The sequence below is a fragment of the Malus sylvestris genome, chromosome 1 (assembly GCF_916048215.2).
Source record: "Malus sylvestris chromosome 1, drMalSylv7.2, whole genome shotgun sequence".
In the NCBI taxonomy this organism is placed as follows: Eukaryota; Viridiplantae; Streptophyta; class Magnoliopsida; order Rosales; family Rosaceae; genus Malus; species Malus sylvestris.
In genome coordinates this window covers 27,373,057-27,384,264 of record NC_062260.1, presented here as the reverse complement: position 1 = coordinate 27,384,264, position 11,208 = coordinate 27,373,057, and the positions used below count along the sequence as shown (strand labels likewise).

The 11,208-nt window shown below is 38.7% G+C and overlaps 1 pseudogene; it reads right to left on the bottom strand.

The window, feature by feature from the left end:
• Nucleotides 1-4,596: 4,596 nt before the first annotated feature.
• Nucleotides 4,597-10,548, bottom strand: LOC126615232 (cytokinin hydroxylase-like; annotated as a pseudogene).
• Between the last annotated feature and the right edge of the window lie 660 nt (nt 10,549-11,208).

Here is an 11,208-nt window from a genome sequence, read left to right as displayed (position 1 = left end):
ACTGTCTACAGACTATCAACCACATTACACTGGCCAATTCCAATTGCTCAATGGTAGTCGTGAGCAAAAAGCATAAGCCCAAAAACATGACCGAACATTTTTGTTGAGATAATCATAGAGATCATCTACAATCTCAACCGGATTGGAGTGACCACAACAGAATGGATTTGTAAGAAGTTCTCTCATGAAGAAAGATGCTATAATATTGATTGAAACTGTATATAAAGTTGCTTAAAGAATTGCAAGATAAAATTAGTTAAACGAGAACAATATACCAAATTACAAATAATAGGGCTGGACTAATACCAGATTGTTGCCTTCCACGATGGTGTGCTTCTGAGAAGGAATGACTCGCTTTATGACACTCACCCTTGTCTTTGCCTCTTGTTATCATTACCTGCAAATGAGATTAGAAAACTATTAATTAATAAATAACAGATTAGAAAACTATTAACACCCACCCTCGCTTGATGACAAACCACCCTTGTCTTTCTAACCCATTTCAAATTAAAACAAATATCCCCTGCAGAGCTAACAACAAACAACATTACAACCAAAATTTGTGGTATTTCAATGGCTGATTAACATCACACTCACATCAAATCTTATAGCATAAGAAACAGCCCCATTTCCTGAAATAAGCAAGTGGTCTCATCGAATTTCCTGATAAATACAATTTTCAAGGAAAAACTTGGATTTACAAGTAAAGTAGCAAATAACCCAGTTTCCAAACGCGTTCCAAAATGTCATAACCCTTTGAGAAATTTCATCAAACACTTGGTGGTCATCCTACGCTTAACGAAAAATTACAAGAAAAAATAGGTGCTCACTGTTACAGAAGAAGTCGCGGACTTGGGTGCGCAGTCGACCGAAACTCGGCGCAACTGTGGTGTGTAGCAAAGGAGGCCATGGTTTTCCCTTCTGGAGTTAAGTTCAGATCAACGAATTTTGAGGGGTTTGTTGTTGTAGAGTAGAAGGGAGGACGAGTTCGCTAGGAACTCGCCGGGTTTGCAATCAGAGATGGTTTTGCTTTTGATTTCGAAAAGGTGGAACTGGGCTCGGGTTTACAGAGGTGGGAGCGTATGGAAATTTTTGGATGAAGGCAGAGATAGAGAGCAACAAAGAAGATGGTGTTGATTTTGATGAACGAAATGAAGGCTGGAGGCTAGGGTTTTGTTTATGAAAAGGAAAGGCAGAGAAGCTGCTTGAGAGAAGTGAAAAGGACGAGAGAGTGTTAAAGGGCGCTAAGTGCTCACTTTGGAAATTGAGAGTTTGAGTTTTTAGAGGTCCATGCCAAAATTTTGGCAGCCCACCAAAATTTTAGTCTCCCGCCTCCGCCAAATTTTGTTAATTGTATTGTATATATGATTCTTTTTTTGGGTCAAATGTATGATTATATTTGAATTTATTGTTTTAGGCGATATGTGTTCTACAAAACTAATTTCAACGATCCAATCGTCAAAATTGTTTATGTATACTTCAAATATCACATATGTCACTAATTTCAGAGATTATGTAATGGGGCAAAACTTTTCGACTGTTATAGACGAAAAATCACGATTTAATGATTATTTTAGTTCCGATTTTGATGATTTTTTACAATTACACTCATTGACCCTATAAGAAGACAATGAACGAATTTGATCTATAATTTAAAATATTTACACAAGTGGATACTATAAAATCTTATGTTATACTTAATGGAAGTATAAAATACATTCTCAATGTTTGTTAAATCTATCGTTTTGATGAGATACGCATTCTATGAAACTAGTTTCAACAATCCATCCATCAAACTTGTTTGTATATACTTTAAGATTTCATACGTCAAAAATTGCAAACAAAGAACATTAAAAGATTAGGTAACGGGACAAACGATTATAAATGAAAAATCACGATTTAACGGTTATTTTAGCTCCTATTATGATAACTTTTTGTAGCTACACTCCTCGACCATATAAGAATACAATGAATGAATTTGATCTTCCATTTAAAATATTTACACTAGTGGATACCAAAAAATCTTATGTTATACTTAATAGAAGTATAAAATAAACTCATAGTGTTTGTTCAATCTATCATTTTGGCAGGATACGCATTATATGAAACTAGTTTCAGCGACCCAACCCTCAAACTTGTTTGTATATACTCTGAGGTAGCCTACGTAAAAAATCGCAAACAATAAACATTTAGAGATTAGGTAACGAAACTAAATTTTCGACAGTGATTAATTAAAAATCATGATTTAACGGTTATTTTAGCTCCGATATTGATATTTTTTTACAACTACACTCTTCGACCTCATAAGGATACAATGAACTAATTCGATATTCAATTAAAAATATTTACACTAGTGGATACCACAAAATCTTATGTTATACTTAATGGAAGTATAAAATAAGCTCTAAGTGTATGTTGAATCTATCGTTTTGATGGGACACTCATTCTACAAAACTAGTTTCAACGATCCAACCGTCAAACTTATTTGTATATACTCCGAGATAGCATACATAAAAAATCGTAAAAAACAAACATTCATAGATTAGGTAAAGGGAAAAAAAAATTTGACGGTTATAAACGGAAAATCACGATTTTACTGTTATTTTAGCTTCAATTTTGATTTTTTTTTTACAACTACACTCCTCTCCCTATAAGAATACAATGAACTAATTTGATCTTCAATTTAAAATATTTACACTAGTGGATACCACACAATCTAATATTTTTTCTACTCAATGATCTTTTTCAACGACAACTATATGCCCTCATAAATAAATATCTATTTTCGAGAGCCATTGGTTGCCCTCGCAAAATAGATGGTTATTTTTTAAGGACTCTACTTCCTCTCGCAAATACACAATCACTTCCGAGAACAAATAATCATCATCAAAAATAGGGAAATTACTACCGACGACCACTTGTTGCCCTCGGAAATAAACAATTACTTCCGACAACTAAAACATGCCCTTGGAAAAAATAATACTTTAACGACGAAAATAAGTTTCTTCGTAAATAAATGTGGCGTCTAATTTTCCCTCCAAAAAATAGCTATTTCCGACGGCGAATGAACCCTTTTCCAAGGGCATTTTGGGTGTTGAAAATAGTAAACCTCTTGTCAATATATTTCTGACAGAGCATAATTTTTGGTCAGAAATAGCAATTTTTACGAGGGTATTTATAGGTCCTCGGAAAATGTTGGTAGCAAATGACCATTTTTTTTGTAGCGTTGATGGAGGGACCAATTGCGAACAGCGGCAACGACAAGCAAGTATCGCACGGTTGTGAGTTTGGCTACGGGAGCAAAAGTCTCTTTGTAATCAATTCCCTCACGTTGGGTAAATCCCTTGGCGACCAAGCGATTCGAATGATCCAAATGATGCAGTGCATATGGATCAGAGATCTCAGTAGAGTTCTCGACAGGTTTGGTCGCTGGTTTGCTGGAAGAAATAGTTGATTCTGCCATTGCTGTGGTGGCGTTGCTTGCTGGAAGGAATGTGTGTTATGGATGCTTGTTGTGGCGGAAGCATATTTGGGTTTTAGAGTCACCGGGATTGGTGCTCTTGTACCATTTTAAAATTGAGCGTTCTGTGAATTTGGTTATTCATTCATAATAATCAGTATACAAGAAGGTGCCTAATATTCTACATAATCTCCATGATATGATCCTAATATAAAGCAGAACATATTCCTACAATCAAGGAACCAATCTTTCCGTTAATACTCTCAGTACTACGTGAGAAACGTTCTGGAAGGCTTGGAACAGAACTGAAGGTATTTTCTCTTTCCCATCTTAACCTTTGGAATAGCACACTGCATCTCACCTAAAACCATGTATAAACTCATAGGATCAGTATCATTTGCACTTTCTGGTAGCCTTTTTGATTGAACTGCTTGAGTAATTCTAATTGTATGTCAGCTCAATAAACACATTAATATAATAAGTTCCAAGCCAGTAAAACCCGAAAGAAATAAAAAAACGCTCTGGAAACATGCAATCTGGTCCTCTAGTCATTTGCAGTTTCAAGGTTTGTATTTCCCTGGAAATATTGTCAAAGAGGAACAGTTTATCTAACTGATCATATTTACGAGTGCAGGATCTGAATGATGTAATTCAAGATGATGGGAGCCTCCCAAGAAGAAGTTTTACGACCTGAAGATTTCCTTGCTCAATGAGATTGGATGGCAACATTTGGCGGCACACGAGAGGCAATGGATGCATGTCCGCTTTCCACCAAGTTTACCTCTTTTTTAGAGTTACTCCGTTTCAATTCTCAGAGATCTAATAAATGCGAATAGTAATATCACACTAAAATGTGCTAGAACCTGTGACTGATTGAGCTAGTTTTTCGACTACTTAAAGAATAGTCTGTATGACGTTTAAATGATCGTTTCTCACTTTCTCTTCTATCTGTAGTGCTTGTGATTATACTCGTCTTTTGTCTTCGAAGTGAAATAAAACTTAACACGGAAGGACTACAAATATCCTTTGCAAGTTGAACTATTAGTGTATTTGTTTCTTTTGCTTTTTATTCAAGAGATCAATGCTGCTAATTTTCAATAAGGATTAGGAGTGATCAGAACGTAGAACCCAAGTGCCTAGAGGGGCTGGAGTGCTAGAGGCAGGCCATACGAAGGCCTCAGAGTGAGCTCAATGGAAGGCGAGTGGCTATAAGTTGGAGAGATGGTAAAAGATAACCTAGTTAGAATTAGGGTTAGAACTATCTTGTACTCCAAGAAAGTCAAGTTTCGACCAATGCACATCCTCCCTCCAAACCCAAAAGGCAAGTACCCCATCTTGTGCTTACACCCGCCGTGGATGTCGTCCTTGAACCTCTCCGGCTTGAACTTGTTGACGTCCTCGCCCCAAAGGGCCGGGTCGTGGTGCATGCCGACGATGTCAATCCATATGTTGGTTCCACTCGGAATGGACAGGTCGTCGATCACATGAATGCCGGCTTTGGCTTGCCTTTGTGCAATTGGTGATGAAGGGTATAGTCGTAAGGCTTCATTCATCACCCATCCCATCTGCATCATTAAATTAAGCACAATCAGTTATGGTGTTTGAATAAAAGCATCTTACCGGAGAAAATAAAAAGACAAAAACGGCCCATTTGGTGGGTTTGATGGGATTGGGCCTAGGGATATGATTGGATTGGCAGGAACTTGTAAGACATGTCTTGTAACCTATATATATAAGGATATGCTAGATAATCCACTCTATTATAAATTCACAACCCATCATGTCCAGTTTCGTCCATCTCACATTGTGACACAACAACGGACTAGACTCAATTTCATTTTAATTGATCATAACTTATCCCATTGAGCCCACCAAACGGGGCAGAGGAAAGTTTTACCTTCTTAAGTCCAGAAAACATGTCCACCTCAATTTCTTTATCCCGACCACTTCCCTAATCTCCTCTCTCAACTGATGTTGCCAATCCTGGTGGGTGGCCAGAAGCAACATTGTCCATATGATTGCCAATGCAGTTGTCTCATGACTTCCAAAGAAAAATTCTTGCACTCATCGACAAGTTCTTGTGTTGCGAAGCCTCGTTCATTCTCCTTAAGCAACAAGCCAAGCAGGTCGCGCTGCGCGTCGACCCTTTGATGGATTTTCGCCTTTCGTCAATGATTGACAAGAACAATTGGTTGATTTCTGGCCTCTAGGGTTTCCTTAGGGTGCATAATTTTTCCGAAAGGAACTCCCACGTGACGGCTCGTTTTGAAGAGTGTCATTTGCGAGGTTCTTATTAGTTTTTCGAACACTAGGCGGCCACTTTGGTAGCTGATGCCAAAGCTGGTCTTGGCGATGATGTCTCCGGCGGTTGCTGTGATTTCTCTCTCGACGTCGATTTCTTGAGGTCCGGAATCTTTCCAATTGTCTAGCATTTTGTTGGTGGTCTCCACGATTAAGCTCGCCATTGCCTGTATAACATTGATTGAACATGGAATATAATTTAGTGGGTTTCATAAAAAGTATGTTAATAGTCAAAGCAGTAGAAGAATAAATGCTGCTTCACTAACCAAGGTTTTATATTATTTTTGTGGAGTATAATGCTTGCCCATTTCCGGTTTGTTTATGTCAATAAACCGGAAAAAGGGCAAAGCATAATATCAAGTATTGTATATGATATACTATGTGTTTGATATGCATATATATAGAAAGAACGAGGGTGTATGTATACCTTCAAGTTTGTTGGGTTAAAAGCAGGAGTGATAACATGGCGGTGACGAACCCACTCTTCCCCTTGGGACATGACTAGGCCATTACCGAACATCGGGGCTCTATCGCATCCGAACACCGCTGGCTTCCCCCAGTTCTTTGCTGTCACCGCCGTAGACAGTTTTTTTCAGTAGCTCTGGATCTCCTATGTACAAAAATGGCTCAGTCCCCAACCAATAAACGAACGTCTTTCCTACAAATATACATGTTGATGCACAAAATCGGAGGGGTCTTGGAACAACGTAAATCCGACCGTGAATCTGCAAGAAAGTAAAGAACACAAGATGTATCGTGGTTGACCTCAATGTTTGGGCTACGTCCACACTGATGGCGATTGTATTTCTCTGTAACTGTATGTATGGGTTACAAGTGTGAGGGGGAGTCCCCCAGAGAAAGAGAGAGTTGGGGAGAGCTGTGCTCTGAATGTGAGAGCTTCTGTTTGGAGATGTGAGGCCTGAGGTTTTTGAGGGTGAGGAGTCCCTTTTATAGACTAAGGGCTCCTCACTTATTACATATTTGCCCCTACATAATTACATTTGAATCCTCCGAGTATTTATACGAGGTCTAAATACGGAGGCCCTAAGTATGGTACAAACAGTAGTCCCCCAAGTCTTCAGTCAAAAGAGTCTTTTGGCTGGAGACTTGAAATTCAGTCTATGTGTAGGCTGAAGTCACTAAATGTCATCTAGAACTGATACTCGATATAAGGCGGTGCTCAATGTGAAATGATGCTAAATTAGAAGTAGCACATGTTGCAAGGCTGCTCGGCTTATGACTTATGTTGCCTTGGTTGGCTCGGCTTGTGGCGTTGAAGTTGAGGGAGTCCCTTTTATAGAATAAAGGCTCACTCCTCGATACATGAATAATGGGTGCTCTCTAATGAAAGTGAGGGAGTCCCTTTTATAAAATAAGGGTTCGCTTCTCAATACATGAATAATGGGTGCTCTCTAATGATAGTGACAGAATCCCTTTTATAAAATAAGGGTTCGCTTATCAGTACATATATAATGTGCTAAGTCCCCTAAGTATTTTTCATGAGGCCCAGTTGCGGAAGCCCAATATATGGTACATAGTGTAGTCCCATAAGTCTTCAGTTAATAGAGTCTGTTGGTTGGAGACTTCAAATTCAATCCATTTATGGGCCGAACGGTTGTTCGGAGGCGGTCTTTGTATACCATGTACTGAAGCTTTGTAGGTGAAGCTTTGAAAGTGAAGCTTTAAAGCTGGAGCTTTTGTAAATGAAGCTTTGAAAGCTGGAGCTCTATAAATGAAGCTTTCGAAGCTAGAGCTCTGTAAATGAAGCTTTTGAAGCTGATTGACATAAGTGATGCTCATGAATGTTTATGTTGATTGACATGAGTAATGCTCATGAATATTGACATGAATGATGGTCATGAATGTTTATGTATGATTGACATGAATGATGCTCATGAATGTTTATGTATGCTTGACATGAGTGATGCTCATGTATAATTTTGGAGTACAAGATGTACTTTTGATCACCTGGTTGGTGATAATAGCGGCAGACTGCCGAATAATTTTTTGTAGTACTGAATGTACTTTTGATCACCTGGTTGGTGATAATAAAGGCAGGCTGCCGAATAATTTTTGGAGTACTGGGCATACTTTTGATCACCTGGTTGGTGATAATAGCGGCAGGCTACCGAATAATTTTGGAGTACTGGGCGTACTTTTGATCACTTGGTTGGTGATAATAGAGGCACGGTGCCGAATAATTTTGGAGTACTGGACATATTTTTTATCACCTGGTTGGTGATAATAGTGGTAGGATGCCGAATAAATTTGAAGCCATAGGGCCTGACTCTTTTTGACATATAGGCCTTCGCCCTCCACATAACATTCTAACCCATTATTTTATGCTTGCCGTTTTTTTTTTATTACCCTCTGATGGGGTTATACAGATGTCTCCAAAAGATAAGAAAAATAAATCACATCATTCAAAAATAAATCCGACCCTTAGCTCAATGGGTCACGCCATAATTCCCTTTTATGCATGCCATCACCACCGCAATTTTGTCTTCTTCTTTTTATCTTCTTTTGCTTTCTGCTTTTACTTTCTGCTTTTCTGCTTTAGATATGTCACTTAATGACATGATTAAGGGCAATATTCTTTCTCTAAAGTGACAACTGCTTGGACAGCCTTTTTTGACACCACCCACTTGCTTTTCTTGATCTCTCCGCTCCTTCTCTGCTCGTTTCTTCCCCTTTTCTTTTTCTGAAATATTCTCTCAACAACATCATGATCTTTTTCTTTTTCTATTATGTTCCCTTTTCCAGCAAGCCCACTTGATAGCGGATTGCACGTTACTTTCCATCAGGACCTACAGTAGGCTGCATAATTCCCTCTATTGCATTAGGATTTACAGGAAGCGGTCGACGATGAAGACGACGGCTCCGAACCAAATGTTGATGTTGGTGCGTACGGTATTCAACGCAGCTTTAGCGGCAGATTTTGGAAGAAGGTCTGGTGGGCGAGAGAGCGGTCGGCGATAAAGAAGACGGGTCTAGAGCCGTTGTGGAGGGAGATGATAGGCCCATATTAGACCTGGAGGTTGTGGATGAGCTGCTTGAGCTCCGAGATGGGTTTGGCATGACCTACCCTTTTCTTCAATCACTTTGTCCACGAGTGATGGTGAAAATCTCATTCCAATCAAATCTGATCTCAAATTGCTACCCGATGAACTTGCGACATTGTTCCCAAAATGGCTTGAAAATGTAGGATCTGAATGCAACTCATAATCCAAGATCTCTTATTTAGTAACAATTGCCTTCTCATATTTCTGTTTATGACAACAAACTGCATAAGCTAGGCCGCCAGTCACACTTTGATCTGAAATTTCAACGGCCGGAGTGGAGCGGAGCCTATGCGGCCGGTGTAGCGGCGCGTCAACTGTACTTACTCCCGCGGAAGAAAGGTTCGTTGGGAAACGAGCTGAGAGCTGCGAGAATCACATAGAGCAACTGAATCACTGACCGAGTGATGGATCCATGGCTGGTAAGTTGTCGATGAACTTCTCCATTTTCTTGGCAACCAAACAGAAAAGTCCTTTGCTTTTTGTTTCCTTTTGTCTCTGGATCTGAAACTATTCGTTTGGATCTGAAATTCCTTTTCCCCCTCTCTCTCCTCAATCTCTCTTTCTCTCTCAGAGTGAAATTCAGTCCCTCACTGGCCAATGGAGTGAATAAAGTGGGCAAGAAAACTGGAAGGAGAAACAGCAGAAGAGCACCGAGTGCTCATCCTCTGGGAGAAAACTGAAGCTTGACCACCATTGTTCCAAAGGTTGGATCCGAAAACTAAAATCTGGGTTTTGCTCTGCAGTGGAAACTACAGAGACCCACAAAGAAGAAAGGGAGTGAATAATGCAGCTATAAATGTAGCAGCTTAGAGAGAGAATATTAGGATCTTTAGAGAGAAAGTGTGGTGCTATTGGTTTTTGTGATTTTTTGTAAGAGGATAGCAGAGTGAGAGATAGAGTATTGGGTTTTTGCAGATCCACGATGGAGGTGAAAAAATGAAAGAGAACCAACACAACTTTTTGTATCGATTCCTACAGACGGCGCCAAATGTTGATGCACAAAACCGGAAGGGTATTGGAACAACGTAAATCTGACCGTGAATCTGCAAGAAAGTAAAGAACACAAGATGTATCGTGGTTCACCCCAATGTTTGGGCTACGTCCACACTTATGGCGATTGTATTTCTCTATAACTGTATGTATGGGTTACAAGTGTGAGAGGGAGTCCCCCAGAGAAAGAGAGAGTTGGGGAAAGCTGTGCTTTGAATGTGAGAGCTTCTGTTTGGGGATGTGAGGCCTCAGGTTTGTGAGGGTGAAGAGTCCCTTTTATAAACTAAGGGCTCCTCACTTATTACATATTTGCTCTTACATAATTACATTTGAGTCCTCCGAGTATTTATACGAGGTCTAAATACGGAAGCCCTAAGTATGGTACAAACAATACACAAACACAAATCAATCATTTTATACAAACATTTATCATTTATTGACATGAATATATGGGCAAATGTGTTTTGAGATGGTTATCAAACAGGCACTTAAACATGTGAGTTTACTTACCGAAAAAGTTTTTCCATCGAGTAAAAAAAGGAGAAAGAGTTGAGTGTATCATGTATGTTTTGAACATTGATGATGATCTTCTTTTTCATCTCACTCAAACTTCCGAATGGAAACCTTGGCGATGACGAAAACTAGAAGAACGATCTCCATATCTCTCTCTCTCTGTATGTCTCTAGTTTATCCAACTTATAAGTTTATAAAATATACTATGTACTATACAGGCATACACGCCTTATTTTACTAGGAAAGTAAATCCTAAAAATTACAATTAATTACAAGGAAGGTAATCTACAATACAAGAAAGGAAGGGAATGTCCAATACAAGGAAGTTAATCTACAAAAGATAGGAAAACTAAATCCTAAAGATCACAATTAATTACAAATCCTAAACCTACAAAATATAGGAATCCTAGAATATTTACAATAAAGTCAACATTCTCCCTCAAGTTGGTGCATAGATAGAACTTTCCCAACTTGATAAGTTAGTCCTAAAACACTTTACTAGATACTCCATGAGTAAGAATATCAATATTTTTCTCTCCTAAAGTTTTTGATCTTTTGAGTACTCATTCTTAGTGGTCTAGTAGCATATTAGATGTGTTTGTTTGTTTAACTTTCAAAGTATGTCAAAAGCACACTCGTTTGATCTCATGAATGCTGAAAACAGTCCCAATATAATACAAAAGGAAAAATTATGTATTTCTGACACCTAATAAGCTTTTTATCTTTTGAGTGGTCATTCTCAAAAGTCTAATAGCATATTATATGTGTTTATTTACTCAAGTTCCGAAATGTATCACACGACGCTCATTTGATCCCATGAATGTCGAAAACAATTCAAATACACTCCAAAAAGAAAAAGCTATGTACTTTTAACACCCAGTA